At 43.1% G+C, this 27,085-nt stretch overlaps 7 non-coding genes across 7 annotated transcripts; all 7 read left to right on the top strand.

The window, feature by feature from the left end:
* The first annotated feature begins 15,675 nt into the window (after positions 1-15,675).
* Positions 15,676-15,794, top strand: LOC113141753 (5S ribosomal RNA). The gene has a single exon (XR_003296809.1). It is a non-coding gene; the product is annotated as a 5S ribosomal RNA (ribosomal RNA).
* Positions 15,795-16,120: 326 nt separating this feature from the next.
* Positions 16,121-16,239, top strand: LOC113141751 (5S ribosomal RNA). The gene has a single exon (XR_003296807.1). It is a non-coding gene; the product is annotated as a 5S ribosomal RNA (ribosomal RNA).
* A 1,595-nt stretch (positions 16,240-17,834) lies between these two features.
* On the top strand, positions 17,835-17,953 carry LOC113141757 (5S ribosomal RNA). The gene has a single exon (XR_003296813.1). It is a non-coding gene; the product is annotated as a 5S ribosomal RNA (ribosomal RNA).
* Positions 17,954-18,290: 337 nt separating this feature from the next.
* On the top strand, positions 18,291-18,409 carry LOC113141756 (5S ribosomal RNA). Its single transcript, XR_003296812.1, has one exon. It is a non-coding gene; the product is annotated as a 5S ribosomal RNA (ribosomal RNA).
* Positions 18,410-20,002: 1,593 nt separating this feature from the next.
* LOC113141754 (5S ribosomal RNA) lies at positions 20,003-20,121 on the top strand. The gene has a single exon (XR_003296810.1). It is a non-coding gene; the product is annotated as a 5S ribosomal RNA (ribosomal RNA).
* Positions 20,122-20,458: 337 nt separating this feature from the next.
* On the top strand, positions 20,459-20,577 carry LOC113141755 (5S ribosomal RNA). The gene has a single exon (XR_003296811.1). It is a non-coding gene; the product is annotated as a 5S ribosomal RNA (ribosomal RNA).
* Positions 20,578-22,171: 1,594 nt separating this feature from the next.
* Positions 22,172-22,290, top strand: LOC113141752 (5S ribosomal RNA). The gene has a single exon (XR_003296808.1). It is a non-coding gene; the product is annotated as a 5S ribosomal RNA (ribosomal RNA).
* The last annotated feature ends 4,795 nt before the right edge of the window (positions 22,291-27,085 follow it).

Genomic DNA, 27,085 nt, shown 5'->3' with positions numbered 1-27,085 from the left:
GAAAAAAGGAAACAGAAGATAGAGAGGGATATGACATTTAACAAATACCTGTGGACATTGAAGTTATTTGGTATGGAGCTCAGCTAAGTCACTATGGAGTGCCATGCTAAAAAAATATTGTATTGTAATGAATACTGTTGTGACTACTATCATTTCTTTCTGAACTTAGTAATCTCATAGAAATCCTACTGTTCCCACTGATTAGCTCTTCCTCACTGGTAAAACTGGTGTGTTGTGCCAGGTTTCATCCAGGAGCTGGCTGCAGAATGAACTGCAGTCTTAGTAAATGTGTTAAGAGTAGCAGTATTAATAGTTGTATTATAGTAGCAGTTGCAACAGCAGCAGTAATAATGGCAATACAGAGTAAAGGACAGGAACCTCAGCGTGACATGAGCAGCATGAGCTGTGTCCCTGCACCTTTGTGCCTGCCTGTAACAGAGTTAGCAGCTGGGTGAGCCATTGAGATTACAGTGACAGTGTGTATAAAAAAAAGACGATGATGATGTAACATGAACAGTGAGAGCAGCTGTACCAGTTGTTTCTGACTCAGAGACATAAAGTCCTTTAATTGAAAGTGTTTTAATTGACATTAAAAATCCATCAACTAACGCCTAATAGATGGATGTTCACAGTCCCACCTACATTACATCTATGGGTAAAGACACCAGTTAAACAAATGTGCATGTATTTAGACTTGTGGGAAGACACTGGAGTGACTGGAGAGAACATACAAACTCCACATGGACACATTGGTTTTTAAATGTATAGGTCTTATTTTATTTATTATTTTGGTTAAACCATGAACACTTTACATTGACCAATTAATCTAATTTGGATCTAACCTCACTCACTCCTACGGGCAATTTAGATTCACCAATCAACCTAACATGCATGTTTTTGGTCTGTGGGAGGAAACCGGAGTACCCGGAGTAAACCCACGCAAGCACAGGGAGAACATGCAAACTCCACACAGAAAGGCTGGGTTACGAACCCACGACCTTCTTGCTGTGAGGCAACAGTGCTAACCACTCAGCCACCCTGTGCCTTACATACCCATTAATCTATTGGATCTCACCACTATACGGGTTTTCACAATCCCTAACATGATGTTTTTGTTGTGGAAGAACCGGAGTGGAGTAAACCCACGCAAGCACAGGGGAACATGCAAAACTCCACACAGAGGGCCGGGTTACGAACCCAACCGACCTTCTTGCTGTGAGGCAACAGTGCTAAGCCACTCAGCCACCATGCTGCCCAATAGTTTTTTATTTTTATTAATTTGCAAATTGATTTAGTTTGTCAGGTTGATGTTTAGTTTCTCCAATTACTGAACAGAACTTCACAGCAGACCATTTTGGATTGTCAGACTGTATAAAGTCAATGTTTGTTGTGGAAAGAATCATCTTATTTTTTCCACTTCTGTGGTTTCCTCAACCTCAGAAAGTGCCGGGCTGTTTTCCAGACTGAAGTTCTCTTTTTCATAGCTGGCATGTTCTCTGCAGATGCCTCAGTCTTCTCTGTGAGTTCAAGATCAGAGAAGAGATTAGAGAGGGACTCCTCCTGATTGCACTCAAGCTGGTCCTCAGCCTCCTCTACAGGATTCTCCTGACGTCTGGCAATTTTCCTCCTTCGGGGAGGTTCATTGTCTTCCCTCTCGCCCTCCAGTGCAGCAGAGAGCTTGATGTTGAGTGAGGTCTGAACGTTGAGCTGGCTTTTCAGCTCCATCAGCTGTCTCTGAAAGTGCCTCACTGTTTGATCATTGTCTTGCTGGAGGTTTTCGATCTCCTTTGTCATTTTTTGACAAAGAGTGTCCTGCTCAGCCCTCAAAGTGTGGATCAGATAGAGGTCCTGTGCCACCTTGTCAGCATGAGACTTGTTTTTCTCCTCAAGCTCACGCTGAAGGTTGTCAGCCTGCTGCCTGACTGGAAGGACCTCAGCTTCATACCTCAGTGTGACCTCATGGTATGAAGCACTCATCTTCTCCAGTTCTTCTTGGAGAACTTTGCTGTTCTCCTTCTCTACCTGGAGCTCAGTTGCAAACCTCTCCTGGCTGATTAAATGTGCCACTTGCAACTCCTCATAATCTTTCCGGAGGTTTTCGATCTCCTTTGTCATTTTTTGACAAAGAGTGTCCTGCTCAGCCCTCAAAGTGTGGATCAGATAGAGGTCCTGTGCCACCTTGTCAGCATGAGACTTGTTTTTCTCCTCAAGCTCACGCTGAAGGTTGTCAGCCTGCTGCCTGACTGGAAGGACCTCAGCTTCATACCTCAGTGTGACCTCATGGTATGAAGCACTCATCTTCTCCAGTTCTTCTTGGAGAACTTTGCTCTTCTCCTTCTCCACCTGGAGCTCAGTTGCAAACCTCTCCTGGCTGATTAAATGTGCCACTTGCAGCTCCTCATAATCTTTCTGGAGGAGTTTCTTCTGCTTCCTCTTGATGTTGTTTCTCACCTGCGTTGCAATGTTTGAGGTGCTGAGAGTTTCTGCATCGCAGTACTTCTGCAGCCTCTCCAGCTCTCTTCTTGTTTCTTTTTCCTTGTTGATATACATTTCTTTCAAGGACTTTTGTTTAGCCAGTTGGTTTTTTGTGTCCTCCAACTCTTTGCCAAGTTGGATTCTGCTGTTTCTTTCTTCACTCAACAGGTCATTAAGCCTCCTTATTTCCCAGTGAAGTGCATCACACTCCATCCTGTTGAACTGATTCCTGGCAGGTCTCTGTCCATAGGGTCTCCTGTTTTGGAGCCTTGGGGTGGAATGAGGCATTTTGTAGCAGGTAGAATCAGTTGTTCTTGAACAGTGCAGTATGAAACTTTGTAGCAATTACAGGTTGAAGGTTTCTCTCAGTGGTGTGTCACTTGCTGAAAGGTTTGAAATGGAATGACTGAGATGAAAGTTGCAGTTTTTTATGGAATAGAAAGGATTTAGTTCTTTCTCTGTTACATATTAGCATTCTATTTGCTTTGATCTACTTCTTTGTTCACTGCATGTTTACTTTCAAAACCAGTCCTCTGTGTGTGTGTGTGTGTGTGTGTGTTTGTCTTTGTCATATTGTGGGGACATGAGCCTGACAGCACAGTCACTGGGTGGGGACCAAAATTTTTGTGGGAATTGTTGGGAAATAAATTTTATACACTTACTAACTTCATTTATAACTGTTTGGAAATAAAATCTTACTAATTTCACTTATAATATTGGGAAATAAATTTACATATTTACTTCTTTCATTTATTATGTCATTACTCTTATAAACGTTTATATATGGTTACAAAGAATTGTAAGGCCAAATTGTGGGGATCTAGGGTTACAAACCTTGCCCCACTGTGTGAAGAAGCAATCAGATGTGAAGGAGTCTAACACATACACTTACACACACACACACACACACACATGCACTTACGGTCACACATATACCCACATGTACACTACAACACACACACACACATACACCTACATTGGTACTTACACTTATAGTTATCCACATAAGTAGTTTGGGAGAGTGATTAACTAAATACTATGTTTACCTGTGTGTTGTACAATGCCATAGAATGCATGGAAATCAAATGTGAATAACTTGATGATGGGTTAACCCTCTAACTTTGTAATCACTAACATATGTGTGGTGCTCAGGGAAAGGTCACAGGGAGAGAAAGGACAAAGGGAGAGAAGGGACACAGGAACAGTTTCTACAGAGTGTATGCATGATGCTGTAGATAAGGCCGGCCTGCAGGAAGAGAGGCCTCTTATGATACATTGTTGCTGAAGGGAAAGCGAAGTAAAGATGTCGGGCTGAGAGAGGCCCTGGATGATACAGTGTCACAGAGGGAAAGGCAAAGCGTACTAAGGGATGGGAAAATCATAAAAACTTCAAGGATGAGTTACCATGAACAGGGGTCATGCAAAGGGACTGTTGTCACAAGATGGTTTGTAGGAATGTCTTGTAGGATGAGGAGCAGCACTGGACAAGAAGATAAGAAGAAGAGGATGGCAAAGTGCTGAGGGGTTGGGACCAACCCAGGGCACCAACAAGGGAAGGTGAAAGTCTAAACCAAAGCCCTCCCCACCTGTAGTCAACCAATGAGATGTGATTTTTGGCAGCCTTATAATGTCATGTTTGTCCTTTGTTCAGCATCTTTCTTCCTGTGAAGTTGGTTACAGCTAACTGCTTGCAGACTGTGATTTTCTGATCAGGAAGTTGGTCCTTGTACAAGCTTTGGAATTTCAATTAAATACTTTTAAGATCAATTAACCTCTCCTCCACTAATTCAGATAAACGAACACGCTGACAGGACCAAAATGCTGGACCCCACTAAGATGACTTGCAATGCAATGCCATAGCTTCAACACACACTTCCACTCGACAACACACACATAGGACTACCTGCGCATGTGCAAACAGCCAGCTAACAGGAAATCTAGGTATTAGCGGCTAACTCTACGTTTGAAACAATTACCTGCAAATCCAAGCTAGTTATTGTACTCAGCAGTTAATAACAGTAAATCTTGATTGGAATGTAAACTCGGTAACATCAGCAATGATCACTTGTACATACACTGTGAAGTTAATACAACATCTAACCCGCTTTTGTATGTTTATTGGTATGTCAGTAATGCTAATGCTAAGCTGAAAATTTCGCCATGCCAATGGTTCCTAACACTGATTAGCTGTTAAAATAGGCCAAGAATTATCCAAAATTCACAGATAAAGAAGTCACAGCGGTCTAGAAATACATAAGGGATATTGTGTTACGTATATTAATAAATAATAATAATAATAATCTAAATGAAAAGCCTCGATTTTCTGAAATGGACCGACTGGGTTGCCTCGATTGACACAGAGTGACATGCATGGCGGGCGGAAGAGGGGAAACGTAGTAGACAGTTTGACCACCCTTACTGGACGTACTCACTACGCAAAACAAGCGCTCCTTCACCCAATCCCTTGAGGAGAAAACGTGCTGGAAGCACTTGACTTCGGCGTTTTGGCGTGGATAACTGGCAGAGGATTGACGTTAATAAAAAGGTAAGTTATGCTTATGTTGAGTTAATATTTAAGTACGTATATTCTGCCGATTAGATATTTAAATGCAGAGACATTATTTACTTTGGTAAAAGCACATATTTCGTGTTAGCTATCCGAATATGAGTCGACATTTAAATGCCACTGAATATTGTTATTTTTTTATATTAACAGACGTGGCGTTAGTTCAGCTTGTAAAAAGTTAAGAAACAATACATTTTGTTCATGAAGTTGGTTAGTTTACTGGTGAGCTAACTACTTTATGCTAGCGAGGTAAGCTAACTAGCGTTAACGTAACGTTAAGCTAGCTGAACTGGCCGATTTGTTAACCTTAGTTTGCTAGCAACAGGCACCTGTCAGTTTAAGGAAAGCATATTATAAAGGAGTACTGCATTTCAAAGGCAGACAAATGGAGGCATAATGTAAAAAAAAAGTACTGTTACATTAGTAACCATTAAAAATGTGCAAGGAAAATGAAAAACAGTTGAAATGAACAGAGCTTGATCAACACAAGTATTCGTTTTACAGTAAATAGATGTTTTTAAAATTAATTTAACTGCTTCATTGTTTTTGTTCATACATTTTTTGCACTTTTCTTTCTAATATAATAGCCTTCACTGTGGCACATGTGTGACCATAGTAAATCCAGCGGACTAATCTATATAAAGCTTTTCATTTTGCAGAATGCATTTTACCTGCAGACAGGTTATGCAAAGGTTTGTTAATGAGAATTCTAATACATTGCATGCTTATTTTTTTAGGTTTTGGTAATGTAAATGAATATTTTTCATGACACTTGATAGCTTGTGGAAGACAAAAACATGAAAGACAGCTCAGAAAACTTGATATGCAGCAGTGATCTTATAATGAAGCGTGTAGAGTCTTTGATTCCTCCCACAGACTCAGTGGCCTGCTGTGAGCAAAGAGAAACAGGCTGGAGAGCAGGAAAGGTTGTAAAGCAGAACAGAGGAAAAAACATCTACACCAACCCTGCTGTCATTGAGGCCCAACAAAACAGTCCAGAGCAACAGCTGCATATGGATAATTATGTTGTTGGAATATTAGTATTATCATAACTAACTACCTCTACTTCCTCCACTGTAATCCTGTTGGAAGCATTTGTAATACTGTTCTATAAATAAATCTGAAATCACTTCCACATCAGATCAGCAGTTTTTTTCTGCCTCAGCCTGCCACTGATCCAGTACATGAGACATTTCCTTCTTCAGTTTAGATCTGTGCTTGCTTCAGTCCAAGCTTTAAGTACACAAAATGACGCAAAAGAATGTCACTGAACCACTTTTGATTTTCTGTCTTTGGTGACTCACACTCTGGAGAACCATCAAAGTGAATGTATACAACACAGAGGGAGAGAGAACTATTTATTGTGCGTATGAGAGAAAAATCTCTTCTTCTCTTTGCCAAGTAACATTCAGTGTGCCAGCAGGACCTTGGGCTGTTACTTGATATAATCAAAGCAAAGCTGCACACATGCTCCAAAACCAGATCTGTTTAGTAGATTAAGAACTGAGACTACAAAAACACATGCATTTTCTGATTATCATAGCGCCATAAACAGTACCAAGTAGTTTAAAAGGAAGGTACACCAAGTCAATGCACTGATGTGATACTGGGCTTTTATTACAAAAAATAATTCAGTCACTGTATGGGCCAAGTCCAATGAACTTGAAGCATCAATGAAATCTCTGAAACTGAGGGAAACTGCAGAGCTCTGTGATAATTCTCTGTCATAACTAATCATCACTAATGTTGATCATCTTTCACATCAAAGTCATTTCATTTATTGCTAATAATATTGCTGAAAAATGTCAATAAGCGATCCTAGAGGTCCACTGACAAGATGCAGCAGCCAGCTTCTGGCAGGCTGGAGTGTTCTTTCCTCCCGTCAGCATCAGGGTAGTCCTGCCTCCTCCGCTCTGCTCTGCTGTGACGTAGCAGAGAAAGAGGCAGGGCTGTCTGCGCTGCCGAACATGCAAACTCATGAGGGGAACGACTGGCTTACCGCCTCACACTCTCCCCCTCGCTATTTCTTCCTGCGTGTTTGCCTCTCATCCAATCTCCCTCATGCCAGGTGACAGCCCTCTATCTACATCGGCCAGACTTCAGATATCTCTCTCACTCCTTTTCAATCCCTCTCTCTCTCTGTATCGTGACTTGTTCTTTCTCTCTGTCCATTCCCTCCATCTCTCCGGTCCATCTGCTACAGTGAATCTGCACTGTGATCCTGTCATAGACCCTGGTACTGTATCTGCTTTTGTAAAACCACATGTAAAACCAAACTACCATACTGTACAGTGTGACTAAAAGACTGACCTACTTTTAAGAACAAGCACTAAAATAAAATATAAGAATGTATGAAATAATTTCCTCATTTTCTTCCTTACATGCTTTTAACAAATGTACTAGGTATTATTTTCTCATTATTATCAAATCATTGATTTAATTCCCACTATATTAGTGCAGGGCTTTTACAAGGTAACTGTTTTTTTTCTCTTGAGGACTTGGACTTGAGTCACACTCACTATGACTTGACACTTGACACAGAATGGGCATGCATCCAAAGCTAACTTCTTGGTGCCAAGAGGGCAGATTAAGAAAACATTAGAGATATGGAATAAAATCACATTGCTTGGTAATAGCCAGTTTAAAGTAACCATCTACCAAACAACAAATCAATGTGAACATTGATGCTAATAGATAAAGGAGTGATGGCAATGCAGTACATTCCTATATTCCTTATATATATGTGTGTGCCATTTTCTAAGCAGTCTGGATGGCATGTAGTCGATGATGGAATGTTCATTTCAACCATAACAGACTTGGGACTTCCCCCTCAAAGACTTGAGACTTGTGAGCATCTCTACTAGACAGTAAACATGCATTTGTAAAATATTTACTCCAAATCACGATTTATCAAATGAGTTGCAAAAAATTTGTAAAATTTGATTTGACAAAACAAATCCCACACAAGGACTACTTACAAGCTTTTTACAGAACTTTCAACATAAAAGTCCTGGGGATAAAGAGCTTTTATGTCGACCACATCTATCTCCTAGACAAATGAGCAAATTTCATCCATTGCTGAAGACTATGATACAATTGAAAGCTTTAGAAAAAGCTACTAAGCAAGCTTCGAATTGTTTACTATCTGCAAGATGAAGAAAAGCCTTCTAATAAGGATTTATTGCAAATTTTCTTTGCACAACAGTGTTAACAAAGACATCACTTATTCAGTCCAGTTGCTGTTCAATTAAGAAACCCTAATAATCTACATCACTTCTTAACGATACACCACTCAACCAAATCAAATGTTTGTCTCTTCATATTCCAATTATTGCAGAGGCCTGTGTTCTTGGTTAAGTAAAGAAGCAAGTTGGTAAAAAATTATGGTTTTTAACGGAAATTACCCACACTACACTGGGCTGTGGGCAAATTCAAGGTGAAATTTAAAAAACATATTGACACAACTTTGCCTAAAATAGTTGCTGATCACATACAAACTCACTGGGCCTCTCATCATCACAACATACCTGAACATGCCTCACTAAGCATTCAAGCTAGCAAACCAAGGTTATATACAAATATTAAAGTTTACCACCACAACCACGATTTACAAAACATATGCCTTAAATGTGTAAAGCTTCATAGTGACAGAGGAGGAAACGCTGCAGGTATGGCAAAACGATGTGATGTAGACAAGATCCAAAGCCACCACAGGTTACACCAACGATTTTAACTGCTGATAATCTGTTCTTGCTTCAGGCAAGCAATGTCCTCCTATATCTTCCAGCTGTGACATTATACTCTAACTGTCTTAACTTATACTAGAGTTTCAACTGCCCCTGCCCTACCTACTGCTGATTACCTGGATCAGGTGTGGTCAGCCAATCAAAAGCTGAGGGATACCATTTCACTTTGTTTCACTTTGATCTTCCAGATTCTAACAGACTGAACACACCTGATCCAGGTAGAGGAAAGACTGAAGATTTACTGATGACCAGCATATGGATTGAGAGGAATAAGCCATATGAGTATAGATGTATGTTTATCAGTGGAAGGCAGATAGAAGTGTGCCTGATTTTTCTGAGCCGAGCTGGCTGCAAACCAAATGCCAGTGATTCCTTGCAGAGGATAAAGACACAACTAACACACAGACACAAGTATACAAATAAAAGAGAAGATTTCATTATGCACTTTCAATTTTTGAGCAACCACAATCAAATCATTTCTGCACTGGTTTGAGTAAAGGTTTGTTTTCATACCATCGAATACCTCAGGTTTGAAACTACAATGGATCATTTCACTGGAAAATGAATCTGCATCTATTTTAATTATCAAAAAATAGCTTTAGTAACTTTTCATGCAAAGTTGCCAAACATTACTAGACTTTATTGAGATGCTCACCTGTACGCTGTCCAGCACCATGCCAGCCATCACCATGCCCATCCCAGCCACCAGGTAGGGAAAAAGCACCTGAAGACAGATAGCTACGGATGACTCCTCCTCCACCTTGGCCACTGAGACTTTTGGCTTCTCCTCCACTGGCTTCTTACGAGGAAGATGGACCGGGGGTAAGATAAGGTCATCATGCTGGTCAAAAGAGTCTCCCAGCTGGGCACTGGGACTCCCACCGGGGCTCTTCCCCTTAGAGCGGGACTTTTTGTTCTTTTTTCTCTGACGGGTCTGTTGTGGTGGTTTATCCTCACTAGGCATGATGGTCGTGTTGGCTTAATCTGACAACACAGAACAAAAGAGCAAGTTAGGTGTTGTTAACCAGAAACTTCCCTTATACAAATATAGAGACAGTAACACACACACACACACACACACACACAATGTTGTGTCTTGATAATAGTTTAGTGCCCATGAAAATAAGAAAACAAAGGGGCTGACAATAAAGAGGGCTAGAAGAGACTTCATTTATCACATCATTAGAGCTTTAGAGGGAAAATATGTTTTCTATTACTATTTAAACTCCATTTGAATTATTATTCATATTTTTGACTTTCACCAGGTAACGTGGAAAATTCTATCTTTTCAAATAATGTCACATTTATTCTTCCACCTCCTGTGTTTAATACGAGGCTAGTAGTAGTCTATCATAGGAGAACTGGTCTATAATACATTTGCATTTATAACTAGAGGAAATCTGTGGTTATTAATACTGTATATATTGTGTGTGGTGTCTGTCTGCTTTGGTATTATAAGAGCTTCTGTGACTTTTCAGACATATAGTCTGGTTGGTCTTCTCCTAAACTTCCCACTATTAGATATACTAATCTTATTGGTCCATATTAAAAAAATAAAAATTAAAAAAAAAATCAACAAAATATTGTATTTTACAATTTTTTATATGACAAATATATGACAAACTCGTCTTATCTTTAAATATTGCCCTTAGATATGCAACACGAAAAGATCATGTCTCAGAAATAAACCCTATCCTTCTGCAAGGTTTAATTCAGACACTACTTCACTCCACACTAAGCTATCAGGTTTAGAGCAGCCTGTTTGCTTGCTAGCATTACATGCTTCCTATGGTAACTTTGATGTATATATCCCATAATCCCACTGCTCGGGTAACCAATGGTTACAGAAGGAGGCGCTCTCTGATTGGATAAATTACTTTGGTAATCTCATGACGAATGTAGCCCCGCCCCTTGCGGAGACAGTGAGCAGCTGTTTATAAATTAGGGGAAAATGTAGTTTCATGGATCTGAATGAACCCCAGTGTTAGAAATACATATTTGTGTTTTATTATGTTTAGTAGTTTAGTAGAGTTAGTGTGACAAAATTAGAATGAACATACAGTATAACTAATGCAGTCCACACTAGCTGTTGTTACTACAATTAATGAAAGTCAAAATATTTAATTAAATGCTCAGTCAACACACAGACGACGAGCTGTGGTTGAAAAACACATTCATGAGAAACACAAAGTGAAGATCACTTGTTACATTAGAAGCTGAGATCCAGTTTATCGTTCTTACCTTTCTCGCCAGAGCTTGTGAGGATGAATGTGTGCCAAGAATAGACTACGCTATAAGTGTAAACGTCTGCTTATATGAAGATTATGTGTATGTTCTGTATTCAATTTGCTCATGCATTTTTGTACATGTGTTTGTTAGTTAGTTGTGTTAGTCTCTCTCTGTCTGGTAGTGTGTAGGCGTTAGTGCCCGTGCATCATGAGGTACCATCTTGAATTTCATGGCATTTGCAGATAAGGATATCCCCCGACTGTCACTTTCCATCTCTGGAAGGCTGCTGACAGCAGCAGGCAGACACAGCATTTTCACTGCTTCATTCATAGAAATAGTAAATCTTACAATGATATTCAGTGATTTTTTTTTTAACATAAGCACAAAACAGTCAACTGCTAATGATTTGTCCCTCGAGTGCTTTGCTACAGTTCAATATCTTTAAGGCCAAAGGTAAACCCTATTTTTGACATATAGGTAAATACTTTCTCTATCCTGATTTACAATCTATGCAATTTGTGTAATACATTTTTAAAAACAAGTCTCACATACTTCTCATTTTAGTATGCTCTTGTTAGGGATTAGGGAACTGCAGAGTTAGGTGAAAATTGTCTGGGAGTACATTATAACATCATCTCTACATGCAGGAGTGACGCCTTTCACATTATATATCATTTCATCCACTTGTACTTTAAAAATATTGATTAGAGCAGCTTGAAGTAAAAAAAAAAAAAAAGAAAAAAAGAAACATTGAGTATCTGTCTAACAAATGAAGTCAAGCCTTTTGTTTCTATTCATCCTGCTGAAGACTATTTTACGAAGGCTGCTTTCTATAAAAAATTATATTTAACCACCAGTAATTGACAGTGCTGTATGTTACTTCATTGACTATGACAGCATACAATTTCTCCACAATTTGTTGTTCAAATTCCTAAAGGCGGTCCAACAAAATATTAGAGTGTCTGACGTTTTTTTTGGTGGCGACTTTCTTTTGGCCAGGCAGTGTATAAAACAGTAAAACTGCCTGGATGGGGTTCTGTGAATCATCATTATGTTGATACTGATGATGTTGTTTTCACTCTGCCCTCCCATGGGAGGCAAAGTCAAAAATCTGTCAGCACAGTGCTGTTTGTTTATGAGACACCAAATTTAGAGAACTGGCTCTTCTAAGTGTTGGAGCCCTAAAGTGTAACGTTAGATTAATATTACTTAATAAATGCTGTAGTTAGAACATTGTAACTGGCTCTCAGCACCCATTCAAACATGTTTATAAAACCAACGTCCTGTGTTGTTTTAACACTTCAGATGTCCCATCAGCCTGAGTCCCTCAGTGTTTCTGTAGTGTTTTGTTGTTATATAACCGCTGTCATTCAGGTTAAGTTCCATAACACAAAGTTGATGTACTTTGTCAGACAAGGTAGACAGAGTTTGTTTTAAAAACGGCTGTGAATCTACTATTTTGTGAGAAAGAAACACCCAGTGCAGCAGTTTGTCTCACCGATGTGTTTTTAATACTTTTCATATAATTATAATGAAAAAGCTAACTACACACCACTCACTCTTAGTTTCATACTCTGTGTGGGTTTTGTAAAAAAAAAAAAAACATAGAAAATCAACAGCCCTATCTTTTCTAATTCATTCTCTTTACTGGGTTGTTTTCATTTTAATTGTTTTGTTTTTCTCTGGTTGTTTCTGGCCTGGCTATAAGTCTGAATGTCCAAACTTTTCGTTAACATGCAGCTTCAATGAAACCCTGTAAATCTGGGCCTCAAAGTAAGATGTGGGTTAGGATATTGTGGTACATTTGTCTTTCTTTAAAAAAGTAGGAAAATCCCCACATTGTGTAAGCATTATTTCCTGTAGGTCTTTAAACTCCCTGACTCCACACTTTCTCTGTATATCTGCCACACAAACAAAAAAAGCCTTTATTCAATTCAATTCAATTCAATTTTATTTGTATAGCGCCAAATCACAATACAAATCATCTCAAGGCACTTTACAAAAACTAAAACTAAAAACCCAACAATTCCCTTATGAGCAAGCACTTGGCGACAGTGGAGAGGAAAAAACTCCCTTTAACGGAAGAAAAAAACCTCCAGCAGAACCGGGCTCAGTTTGGGCGGCCATCTGCCTCGACCGGTTGGGGTGAGTGGATAGAGCAGAGAGAAAAGAACAGCAACAATAAACAACAAATAGACACTGCAAGGTGGTGGGGCCAGTAACTGCACATCAGCGATAAACAGCTCCAGGACCAGGGACACCTGCAGAAGGTACAGAGAGAGAGAGAGAGAGAGGGAGGGAGAGAGCACAAACTAGGGGAGAGAGAGAGCACAAGGTTAGTAACATTCAATGGTGGAATATACATGAGGTGGGAGAGAAGGGGGTTAGGGTAGGGGAGCTCAGTGCACCAATGGTCCTCGGGCAGTCTAGGCCTATAGCAGCATAACTAACTAAGGGATGGTTCAGGGTTGCCTGAAGCCAGCCCTAACTATATGCTTTGTCAAAGAGGAAGGTTTTAAGTCTAGCCTTAAAAGTACAGAGAGTGTCTGCCTCCTGAACCCAGGCTGAGAGCTGGTTCCACAGGAGAGGAGCTTGATAGCTAAAGGCTCTGCCTCCCATTCTGCTTTTGAGAACTCTGCAAACCACAAGTAGGCCTGCACTCTGAGAGCGAAGTGGTCTATTGGGATAATATGGTACTATGAGGTCTTTAAGGTATGAAGGAGCTTGATTATGAAGGGATTTGTATGTGAGAAGAAGGATTTTAAATTCTATTCTATATTATTATCTGTTTATTATAAATGTATTATATTTTATAGTATTGTAAAATAGTATATATAATAGTATAATAGTATATTTTAATCAGTATTGTCTTAGTAATAACTTCCTGTCCTTTCTTACTGGGTGAGTAAGTCACACCATGTGAAAGTGAACACACCTCCTGTGGTACATACTTGTTCATAAAATCCCCAGAGAGCTTCAGTAGTAAATTTTAGGTCCTGACTGCACTTAATCAGAGGTGGAGTAGTGTTTCTGTGTTACTGTTTTTAGTTCACACATGCATGGTAGATTATTACAGTTCACTGAAAATTCTGATATTTTTTATTCTGTCACATTTGAGTTCAGCTCCAGAAGTTTTCCACCCTCTGTAGTAGTAGTAGTAACTTCCTGTCTCAGGTTTCCTTACAGTAGTTCACCCACCTTCACTGGCTGAGACAAATCACCAGATAATAGCAATACACCCCTGTTGCTATGCAACATCACGATAAAAACAAAAACAACTCATAGTTTCACTTTATTTTCACACAATTTAATGGGGCAAATGGAGTTTACAGAAGTATTAGTAACTTAATGATATACATTACAATGACTGGGCATTAAAATACTGTGTATAATTATATATATTAAATATAAAACATCTTAATACACTTAAGAATATTCAAATAATTACAAATATTAGTGTATTTAAATATGAATATACATATCAGTATGGTTTCATATGTTATAACCCAGCTTAGTGTATTATATAATGGTATGAACATGTATAAAGTTACACAATATGTTATTATGGATACAATATATATAAAAATATTTGAATTCTTTATTATATTAGATGTTATCCATACTAAGAATATTTAATATGTATAATGAAAATTAATAATATTTAATGCAACAAGTATTTCTCTGTGCTCTGACTGGGGTTACTATAATTCATATCATTGAAGGGGGCACTCCCTGGGGTTACGGGTCTCCTAGCTTTGAGGGAGGACACCGGAACATAGTCAGAGCCCATATGAATTTACTTTTTGAAAGGGACAGGGAATGGGGTGGGGAGGAAAACGGGATGACTGTGAAATGTGTGGGTGGGTGGGGGTGAACAGGGGTCCTAAGGTTGAGGGGTCATAGGACCAAACGGACCTCAACCTAGGGTCCTGGGGTTCTAGGGGGGATGGATGGGGTGCACAGGGGGGCTTTAATGTGGGGGGGGTCGCATTGTGTTTTTCTTTTGGGGTGGTATTCTGTGAGATGTGTGATGGGGAAGGGTGAATGAAATGTCTGGTCTGGGGTTTTTTCTTTTGCAAGAAATAAAGAACACAGGGAGTTTTGGTGTAGAAGGATGTAATGTACAGTGGGGGAGGGGGCTGGGCTCAGGGGTTTTGTATATATGGAATGTGGAAAGTGTAAATGGATGTGTTGCATTGCGGTTCTTTTAATAATAAAAAAAAACCTATGCCCAATCCTGTCCGATCTTGGAAGCTAAGCAGGACTGGGCCTGGTTAGTACTTGGATGGGACACTGCCTGGGAATACCAGGTGCTGTAGGCTTCTCTTCTTTTGGGTACCAGCTGGAAAAAGGCGGTGGTTGGGGTGGACGGGTGGGAGACACCGCTCAGGGCTTTCACCCGGGAGACCAGGGTTCGATACCCGCCTCCAGCAGATGTGAGAAAGGCTCTGCAGAGTAATTTAAAAAAAAAAACAAAAAAAAAAACAGCAAACCAAAAGTACATTTTAATACTGGGAGACACAGCAGATACCCATCTGAAAATGTGAAGTGTGGATAAATGGATGAATTCCCAAGAAAAAACAACAACAAAAAAAATTCACTCCCTTGCAGGCTAGTACAAGCCGGTGTTTAAAATGTCAGTCTGCATATGCAATTACCATCTACGACCATACCGTCCTGCCTGTGCCCAATCCCGTCCGATCTCGGAAGCTAAGCAGGACCGGGCCTGGTTAGTACTTGGACGGGAGACCTCCTGGGAATACCAGGTGCTGTAGGCTTCTCTTCTTTTGGGTACCAGCTGGAAAAAGGCGGTGGTTGGGGTGGACGGGTGGGAGACACCGCTCAGGGCTTTCACCCGGGAGACCGGGGTTCGATACCCGCCTCCAGCAGATGTGAGAAAGGCTCTGCAGAGTAATTTAAAAAAAAAAAACAGCAAACCAAAAGTACATTTTAATACTGGGAGACACAGCAGATACCCATCTGAAAATGTGAAGTGTGGATAAATGGATGAATTCCCAAGAAAAAACAACAACAAAAAAAATTCACTCCCTTGCAGGCTAGTACAAGCCAGTGTTTAAAATGTCAGTCTGCATGAACAGTCACCGCCTACGGCCATACCGTCCTGTCTGCGCCCGATCCCGTCCGATCTCGAAAGCTAAGCAGGACCGGGCCTGATTAGTACTTGGACGGGAGACCGCCTGGGAATACCTGGTGCTGTAGGCTTCTCTTCTTTTGGGTACCAGCTGGAAAAAGGCGGTGGTTGGGGTGGACGGGTGGGAGACACCGCTCAGGGCTTTCACCCGGGAGACCGGGGTTCGATACCCGCCTCGAGCAGATGTGAGGAAAACTCTGCAGAATGATTTAACCCTCTGGGGTCTGAGGGGGTTTTTGGGGCCTGGACAAATTTTGACATGTCCTGACATTTGTGCTTTTTTCAGTGTTTTTTAAACATATTACTGTCTAAAGTCTGATAACACTGTAATCAGCACAAAATTGGCTACAATAATATGTGAGCAGCAAGTTTATACATTATTGTGTTTTTGAGAAAAAAGTGTTTATGCATGGTTAGTGAAAAACTACAATTTTTTACTCACTGAAATAAGACCATAAAACACAAACAGAACATTGGTTCACAAGACTTTGGAGACCAGCATGTTGTGGGCTAAAGTGTTTACTTCAGAGTGCTGTGAATGTCATCTTGTTCACACATTCACAGTAAACAATACACTGATTTAAATTTTCTAAGACACTTTTTGTCCAGAAAGGCCATATGCAAGAGGGTGTGGCTCAGGATGAATAGTCATGTGATTTACCTGAGAACACAAAAGACGCACTGAACGACCAGACAAAGCCGCGCATAATGAGCCTTTCAGTCAATGTAGATGGGACGGATTAGTGCAGCACAATACAACACAATGAGGAGCCAAACGATCCTCATTTGAGTTAAAATCAGTGTTTTTACTCTGAGGACAAGCTAAACTGTTTGTCTCTGTGAGGAGTGTAAGGAGCGCCGCTTCACGTGCGTAACGCGCCATCATCCAAACGCGCAGAAAAAGTGAGTAAATTCTATGATGAAGTTTGATATTTTGTGTCATTTCTCGGGGGCGTGCACATATTTACCTGGTTCACCTGAGATTATTTACATGTGAACAGTGGACAGTGTACAAGGCGGGACCGCATTACCTGTAATGAGGTGAGACAGGAAAAAACGGACTTCTCCTTACGTTCATACGGATTAGATAAAAAGTGATAATTTGTTTTTGACTTGAATTGTTTCACTCAAAAGAAAACATTTCAAGCTTTCTAGCCATATAATTCTTATTTTTATGAGGCAAGTATTCGCTGAGATTCTGGGTGTTTTATTTACGCGTCTGTGAAGAGAAATGGCAGAGACAGAAAAGTCAGAGAGCGCACCCTGTCGGCTTTCTTAATTTAAAAAAAGCACAATGTTTTGTTGTTATTATGATGGTATACCACTAAAACTAGACGCTTTACAAATTTGAATGATATACTTCTTTTATCTGTACGATCAGAATTGACGGAGTAATTTAAGTTTGTTTCGGCCTTATCAGAAAAAGATGCGTCAAAACGCGCCGGCGCGTGCGTCGACCCCAGAGGGTTAAAAAAAAAAAAGACACGGCAAACCAAAAGTACATTTTAATACTGGGAGACACAGCAGATACCCATCTGGAAATGTGAAGTGTGGATAAATGGATAAATTCCACAAAAAAAAAATGTCTCACTCTCACTTTCGGGCTGCTAAAAGCCAGTGTATGTCAGTCTGCATCAATAAATACCGCATTTGTCACAAGCTGTTTGCCTACGGCCACACCGTCCTGCCGGCGCCCGATCCCGTCCGATCTCGGAAGCTAAGCAGGACCGGGCCTGGTTAGTACTTGGACGGGAGACCGCCTGGGAATACCAGGTGCTGTAGGCTTCTCTTCTTTTGAGTCCCAGCTGGAAAAAGGCGGTGGTTGCGGTGGACGGGTGGGAGACACCGCTCAGGGCTTTCACCCGGGAGACCGGGGTTCGATACCCGCCTCGAGCGGATGTGAGGAAAACTCTGCAGAGTGATTTAAAAAAAAAAAAGACACGGCAAACCAAAAGTACATTTTAATACTGGGAGACACAGCAGATACCCATCTGGAAATGTGAAGTGTGGATAAATGGATAAATTCCAAAAAAAAAAAATGTCTCACTCTCACTTTCGGGCTGCTAAAAGCCAGTGTATGTCAGTCTGCATCAATAAATACCGCATTTGTCACAAGCTGTTTGCCTACGGCCACACCGTCCTGCCGGCGCCCGATCCCGTCCGATCTCGGAAGCTAAGCAGGACCGGGCCTGGTTAGTACTTGGACGGGAGACCGCCTGGGAATACCAGGTGCTGTAGGCTTCTCTTCTTTTGAGTCCCAGCTGGAAAAAGGCGGTGGTTGCGGTGGACGGGTGGGAGACACCGCTCAGGGCTTTCACCCGGGAGACCGGGGTTCGATACCCGCCTCGAGCGGATGTGAGGAAAACTCTGCAGAATGATTTAACCCTCTGGGTCTGAGGGGGTTTTTGGGGCCTGGACAAATTTTGACATGTCCTGACATTTGTGCTTTTTTCAGTGTTTTTTAAACATATTAATGTCTAAAGTCTGATAACACTGTAATCAGCACAAAATTGGCTACAATAATATGTGAGCAGCAAGTTTATACATTATTGTGTTTTTGAGAAAAAAGTGTTTATGCATGGTTAGTGAAAAACTACAATTTTTTACTCACTGAAATAAGACCATAAAACACAAACAGAACATTGGTTCACAAGACTTTGGAGACCAGCATGTTGTGGGCTAAAGTGTTTACTTCAGAGTGCTGTGAATGTCATCTTGTTCACACATTCACAGTAAACAATACACTGATTTAAATTTTCTAAGACACTTTTTGTCCAGAAAGGCCATATGCAAGAGGGTGTGGCTCAGGATGAATAGTCATGTGATTTACCTGAGAACACAAAAGACGCACTGAACGACCAGACAAAGCCGCGCATAATGAGCCTTTCAGTCAATGTAGATGGGACGGATTAGTGCAGCACAATACAACACAATGAGGAGCCAAACGATCCTCATTTGAGTTAAAATCAGTGTTTTTACTCTGAGGACAAGCTAAACTGTTTGTCTCTGTGAGGAGTGTAAGGAGCGCCGCTTCACGTGCGTAACGCGCCATCATCCAAACGCGCAGAAAAAGTGAGTAAATTCTATGATGAAGTTTGATATTTTGTGTCATTTCTCGGGGGCGTGCACATATTTACCTGGTTCACCTGAGATTATTTACATGTGAACAGTGGACAGTGTACAAGGCGGGACCGCATTACCTGTAATGAGGTGAGACAGGAAAAAACGGACTTCTCCTTACGTTCATACGGATTAGATAAAAAGTGATAATTTGTTTTTGACTTGAATTGTTTCACTCAAAAGAAAACATTTCAAGCTTTCTAGCCATATAATTCTTATTTTTATGAGGCAAGTATTCGCTGAGATTCTGGGTGTTTTATTTACGCGTCTGTGAAGAGAAATGGCAGAGACAGAAAAGTCAGAGAGCGCACCCTGTCGGCTTTCTTAATTTAAAAAAAGCACAATGTTTTGTTGTTATTATGATGGTATACCACTAAAACTAGACGCTTTACAAATTTGAATGATATACTTCTTTTATCTGTACGATCAGAATTGACGGAGTAATTTAAGTTTGTTTCGGCCTTATCAGAAAAAGATGCGTCAAAACGCGCCGGCGCGTGCGTCGACCCCAGAGGGTTAAAAAAAAAAAAGACACGGCAAACCAAAAGTACATTTTAATACTGGGAGACACAGCAGATACCCATCTGGAAATGTGAAGTGTGGATAAATGGATAAATTCCAAAAAAAAAAATGTCTCACTCTCACTTTCGGGCTGCTAAAAGCCAGTGTATGTCAGTCTGCATCAATAAATACCGCATTTGTCACAAGCTGTTTGCCTACGGCCACACCATCCTGCCGGCGCCCGATCCCGTCCGATCTCGGAAGCTAAGCAGGACCGGGCCTGGTTAGTACTTGGACGGGAGACCGCCTGGGAATACCAGGTGCTGTAGGCTTCTCTTCTTTTGAGTCCCAGCTGGAAAAAGGCGGTGGTTGCGGTGGACGGGTGGGAGACACCGCTCAGGGCTTTCACCCGGGAGACCGGGGTTCGATACCCGCCTCGAGCGGATGTGAGGAAAACTCTGCAGAGTGATTTCAAAAAAAAAAAGACACGGCAAACCAAAAGTACATTTTAATACTGGGAGACACAGCAGATACCCATCTGGAAATGTGAAGTGTGGATAAATGGATAAATTCCAAAAAAAAAAAATGTCTCACTCTCACTTTCGGGCTGCTAAAAGCCAGTGTATGTCAGTCTGCATCAATAAATACCGCATTTGTCACAAGCTGTTTGCCTACGGCCACACCGTCCTGCCGGCGCCCGATCCCGTCCGATCTCGGAAGCTAAGCAGGACCGGGCCTGGTTAGTACTTGGACGGGAGACCGCCTGGGAATACCAGGTGCTGTAGGCTTCTCTTCTTTTGAGTCCCAGCTGGAAAAAGGCGGTGGTTGCGGTGGACGGGTGGGAGACACCGCTCAGGGCTTTCACCCGGGAGACCGGGGTTCGATACCCGCCTCGAGCGGATGTGAGGAAAACTCTGCAGAATGATTTAACCCTCTGGGGTCTGAGGGGGTTTTTGGGGCCTGGACAAATTTTGACATGTCCTGACATTTGTGCTTTTTTCAGTGTTTTTTAAACATATTAATGTCTAAAGTCTGATAACACTGTAATCAGCACAAAATTGGCTACAATAATATGTGAGCAGCAAGTTTATACATTATTGTGTTTTTGAGAAAAAAGTGTTTATGCATGGTTAGTGAAAAACTACAATTTTTTACTCACTGAAATAAGACCATAAAACACAAACAGAACATTGGTTCACAAGACTTTGGAGACCAGCATGTTGTGGGCTAAAGTGTTTACTTCAGAGTGCTGTGAATGTCATCTTGTTCACACATTCACAGTAAACAATACACTGATTTAAATTTTCTAAGACACTTTTTGTCCAGAAAGGCCATATGCAAGAGGGTGTGGCTCAGGATGAATAGTCATGTGATTTACCTGAGAACACAAAAGACGCACTGAACGACCAGACAAAGCCGCGCATAATGAGCCTTTCAGTCAATGTAGATGGGACGGATTAGTGCAGCACAATACAACACAATGAGGAGCCAAACGATCCTCATTTGAGTTAAAATCAGTGTTTTTACTCTGAGGACAAGCTAAACTGTTTGTCTCTGTGAGGAGTGTAAGGAGCGCCGCTTCACGTGCGTAACGCGCCATCATCCAAACGCGCAGAAAAAGTGAGTAAATTCTATGATGAAGTTTGATATTTTGTGTCATTTCTCGGGGGCGTGCACATATTTACCTGGTTCACCTGAGATTATTTACATGTGAACAGTGGACAGTGTACAAGGCGGGACCGCATTACCTGTAATGAGGTGAGACAGGAAAAAACGGACTTCTCCTTACGTTCATACGGATTAGATAAAAAGTGATAATTTGTTTTTGACTTGAATTGTTTCACTCAAAAGAAAACATTTCAAGCTTTCTAGCCATATAATTCTTATTTTTATGAGGCAAGTATTCGCTGAGATTCTGGGTGTTTTATTTACGCGTCTGTGAAGAGAAATGGCAGAGACAGAAAAGTCAGAGAGCGCACCCTGTCGGCTTTCTTAATTTAAAAAAAGCACAATGTTTTGTTGTTATTATGATGGTATACCACTAAAACTAGACCCTTTACAGATTTGAATGATATACTTCTTTTATCTGTACGATCAGAATTGACGGAGTAATTTAAGTTTGTTTCGGCCTTATCAGAAAAAGATGCGTCAAAACGCGCCGGCGCGTGCGTCGACCCCAGAGGGTTAAAAAAAAAAAGACACGGCAAACCAAAAGTACATTTTAATACTGGGAGACACAGCAGATACCCATCTGGAAATGTGAAGTGTGGATAAATGGATAAATTCCACAAAAAAAAAATGTCTCACTCTCACTTTCGGGCTGCTAAAAGCCAGTGTATGTCAGTCTGCATCAATAAATACCGCATTTGTCACAAGCTGTTTGCCTACGGCCACACCGTCCTGCCGGCGCCCGATCCCGTCCGATCTCGGAAGCTAAGCAGGACCGGGCCTGTTTAGTACTTGGACGGGAGACCGCCTGGGAATACCAGGTGCTGTAGGCTTCTCTTCTTTTGAGTCCCAGCTGGAAAAAGGCAGTGGTTGCGGTGGACGGGTGGGAGACACCGCTCAGGGCTTTCACCCGGGAGACCGGGGTTCGATACCCGCCTCGAGCGGATGTGAGGAAAACTCTGCAGAGTGATTTAAAAAAAAAAAAGACACGGCAAACCAAAAGTACATTTTAATACTGGGAGACACAGCAGATACCCATCTGGAAATGTGAAGTGTGGATAAATGGATAAATTCCAAAAAAAAAAAATGTCTCACTCTCACTTTCGGGCTGCTAAAAGCCAGTGTATGTCAGTCTGCATCAATAAATACCGCATTTGTCATAAGCAGATACCCATCTGAAAATGTGAAGTGTGGATAAATGGATGAATTCCCAAGAAAAAACTACAACAAAAAAAATTCACTCACTTGCAGGCTAGTACAAGCCAGTGTTTAAAATGTCAGTCTGCATGATCAGTTACCGCCTACGGCCATACCGTCCTGCCTGAGCACGTGACGGTTTGGTAAGGAAGTGGAGAGAGCTGCCTGTGTCAGCTGCGATCCTTTTGGTGACTGAACCTGTTTTTTTTTTGAGAAAACGAAAGTAAAAATTAAATTAGAGAGACAAGAGCGGAGAGGGGAGCTGCGGCTGGGGGCCCTGGCTGTCGGGGGGGGGGGACTCTTTTCGATGTTTGGTGGCGGAGATGGACGAGGCGCTCATGTGACGGAGAGTGTGGAAATGGAGGCTCGACGGGGAGGTGGAGATCGGAGCGGTGGAGATCGTGTGGCAGGAGGAACAGAGGAGGAAAGCAGCAGAGGGGAAAAAGGTCGGGTGGAACGAGGAAGCGGTGTGGCAGAGGGCGCGGTAAGTGCAGCGTGTGTGGAGAAAGTGTATAGGATTTGACGGTGCTGGTGGAGATTCGGGGTGAGGAGAACGTTACGCCGATGGAACTAATGAAGAGCGTCAGAGAGCTGTGTGGGGGGATTTTGGCGTGCAGATGTAAAAACACGCGACTGTACGAGATCACTATGAGTCACCCCGCGGGGAAGAGGAGGCTGCTGGATGGTCTGAAAATCGGGAGCACGCAAGTGGTAGCGAAGGACATTACAAATGACGAGCTGGTGGTCTCGTTTTTGGAGCTGCTGGCGTATATTAAGGACGAGGAGATTGTGGCGAAGCTGCAGGGGTGGGGTGTGATGGTAGTTTCACCGATTAAGAGGAGAATGTGGCCGGGGACAAATATAGCGGACGGGACACGGTTTATGAAGGTGCGTTTTAATGACAAAGTGCAGTCGCTGCCGTACTCCACGAAGTTCATGACGGCGGAGGGGGCGGAGTACTTTCGAGTAATTCATGACCGGCAAACGCAAGTGTGTAGGCTGTGTCTTCAGCCAGGACACATTTTAAGAGAGTGCCCGGAGTTCCTGTGTAGGAAATGCGGGGGGCAAGGACATTATGCGAGGGAGTGCCACAGCTGGGTGAAACGATGCGAAGTCTGCCACAACAATGAGGCAAACTGTATATGCAACTATAGTGAGGAGAAGGAGGAGGAGGAGGACGAGGAGCTTTTCGGTGGGCCACGGGATGACGAGGAGGCAGAGGAGGAGGAGGAGCGTGCGGTGGAGGAGAGGGCGGAGGAGGAGCAGAGGCCGGATTCGGTGGAGGCGGAGGCGGGGCTGCGGCAGGAGGACTTGGGAGGACGGCAGCAGGAGGAGGACGGGCTGGGGTCCAGCCTGGATGCGATATCTCTGGGCTCATCGGGCGGTGGAGAAGCCGGCGCAGAGGCCCAGGCGGGGAGAGAATGGGGGGAGCGGCCTGCAGGAACCAAGGTACTGTCTATTGATTGGGCGGGGTCGAGTGTGGCGCTGAGCCGCAGGATGGACTCGGAGCTGGAGGGGGGGGGGAGGGACTCGGGGGTGGAGTTGGGGCAGGTGAGGAAAAGAGCCACGGGGGGGGAAGAGGGGTAAAACTGAGAAGAGGAAGAAAGTGGGGGGGACAGAGATATGAATGGGGAAGCGCTATGGAAAATTCTTTTCTGTGTTCTGTCGCAAAGCATGGTAGTGTCTCTGCTGTCTTGGAATGCAAATGGGCTGCAGAACAGAGGGAAGTTAAATGGGTTCATGGCGCAGTTGCGTAGTGATATGGTGTGTCTACAAGAAACTAAGTGGGATGAGGAGGTGGAGAGGGAAATAGAAAGGAAGGGGCTTTACAAAGTGGTGACGGCAAGGAGCCCCAATGGCAGGGCTGATGTTGCCATAATGGTTAAGAAACACAGGGTGGGTGGGGTGGTGTGTATACACAGGGGGGAGGAGGGGAGGGTGCTGGTGGTGGATGTAGTCTGCGACGGCCAGCGGATTAGGCTGATGTCAATTCATGCTCCAAATGAGGACTCAGCTAGGAGGGACTTCTTTGTGTCGTTGGGGAAATGGTGCACGCATGCCACAATTATTATGGGGGATTGGAATGTAGTTGTGGAAAAGAGGGATGCGGGGGTCCACAATACATATGGGAATGATGTCAGCAGGAAGGCGGTTTTGAATTTGATGTCAGCGGGGAAATTAGTGGACGTGTGGAGGACGTTGCATCCTAACATGACTGCCTTCTCGAGGCGGCAGATTATCTTGGGGAAAATGAAGCAGTCTCGGATTGATTTTGCGTTGATTTCGGATGACTTCATCAGGAGGGTGGAGAGGTGTGGTTATGATTTCAATGGAGGGAGTGATCACGCGGCAGTGACATTAGTGATGGGAGAGGGGAAGGGAGCACGGAACGGGGGGTTGTGGCACTTTAACGTTAGTCTGCTGCAGGATAAGTTCTTTCAGGCTAGGATGAGGAAGTTTTGGCTGGACGTGGGTGCGGAAGTGTGTCATGTGGTAAACATGTCAGACTGGTGGGAGGGGGTCAAAGCCAGGATAAAGAAAATCTGTATAAGCTACAGTAAGCAGAAGGCGTGGAGGGAAAGAGGGGAGGTCGAGGTATTGCGAGAGCGGTTAACGAGGGAGGCGGTGAAGTTGGGGACGGATCCGGATTATGGGTGCCAGGCTTATCTGGAGCTGAAAAGTAAGCTGGATAAGTATGAAGACGGTAAATGTAGGGGGGCGATGATCAGGAGTCGGGCGAGGGACATATTGGAGGGGGAGGGAAATAGGGGGTTTTTTCTAGGGCTGGAGAAGGTGAGGCAAGAGAGGGCCTTCTTACATCGGCTTAGGGATGAGGAGGGGGTGCTGCATTCAGACTTAGAGGGTATAACGCGTACGGTGCATGGGTTTTATCAGGGGTTATTCCGGAGGGGGTCTGTTTCGCAGGTGGTGGTGGAGGAGGCGGTGGCAAGTCTCCGGGGGCAAATTAGTGCAGCAGAGAGGGAGGATTGTGATAGGGAGATAACCTTGCGAGATATAGACCGGGAAATTGGTAGTCTGAAAAAGAACAAGAGCCCGGGGATGGACGGGCTGTCTAGTGAGTTCTACCAGGCATATAGGCAGCAGATTGGCCCTATTCTGCTGGAGGTGTTTTTGGAAATGGAGCGTGCACAGCGTCTCCCCTCATCCTTTACGCAGGGTGTAATCACGCTCATATATAAAAACAGTGGGGAGAGGGAAAATCTCGAACATTATCGGCCTATTAGCCTGCTAAATTCGGATTATAAGATCCTGGCAAGGTTTTTAGCGTCGCGACTGAAGTCAGTTGTGGGGACGGTAGTGAATGAGTCACAATCTTATAGCATTCCGGGGAGAAGCATTGTAAATAATATCCTGACAGTGCGGAGTGTTTTTGGGGAAATGACCCGGGGGGGGGGGTGTCTTTCTCAGTATTGACTTGCAAAAGGCTTTTGACAGAGTGGAGCGGGGGTTCTTGCAACAGGTGTTGCGGAAGTGTGGGTTTGGAGAGCGGTTCAGGGCATGGATTAGCCTGTTGTATAGTAATGCTAGTAGCTGTGTAAAATGCAACGGCACGTTAACAGACAGCTTCCGGCTGGAGCGGTCGGTCAGGCAGGGATGCCCCTTATCGCCGCTGCTGTATGCGCTGGCGGCGGAGCCCCTGTCAAGTTTGATTGAGCAGGATGAGCAGGTGCGAGGGATAATGACGCCGGGGGGGCGACAGATCAAAATTGTCCAGTTTGCCGATGACGTGAGTGTGATGGTGAGGGACAGCAAAAGTGTGAGCCGGGTGCTGGAGCTTCTGAAAGTCTATGAGAGGGCGTCGGGAGCAAAGGTCAATATCCAGAAGTCTGAAATTCGGGATTGTGGGGGGGTGGAGGGTGGAATGGAGTGGGGTTTTAGGCGGAAAACGGGGAATATAAGGTTGCTGGGGGTACAGATAGGGCCGGACTATGCAGCAGCAAGGGACGTTACGTGGGAGGACGTCATCAGGAAGATGCAGAATCTGTTAAACAATTGGAAGAGGAGGCAGTTAACAATCAAAGGGAGGGTGGCAGTGGTAAATACGCTTGTAGCGTCGAAAGCTTTGTACGCAATGCAGGTGTATGACATGCCGGGGGCCGTTTTAAAGAAGGTTCAGTCTGTCATCTCGGGCTTTCTGTGGAGGGGAAAAGGGGTGGGGGTGGCGCACGCGACCTTGATAGCCAAATACGAGGAGGGTGGGTTGAAATTAACGGATTTCGAGGCTAAGAAGAAGGCATTCAGGTTGAAATTGATGCAGGATTTTTTGTACGGAAAGTCGGCTTGCGGGTGGAAGGATTTTTTTCGCCAGGGCATCGACTCCTGTGGGGGGTGTGGGTTATACAACCTGTGTGCGAACGCTTCGGTGCAAAAGTGGCAACATCTCGAGCCGGTGCTTAGGGAAATGATGGA

This window comes from Mastacembelus armatus, unplaced genomic scaffold (assembly GCF_900324485.2).
Source record: "Mastacembelus armatus unplaced genomic scaffold, fMasArm1.2, whole genome shotgun sequence".
Classification (NCBI taxonomy): Eukaryota; Metazoa; Chordata; class Actinopteri; order Synbranchiformes; family Mastacembelidae; genus Mastacembelus; species Mastacembelus armatus.
The sequence above is the reverse complement of the archived record's forward strand: the minus strand, read 5'-3'. Positions and strand labels throughout refer to the sequence as shown.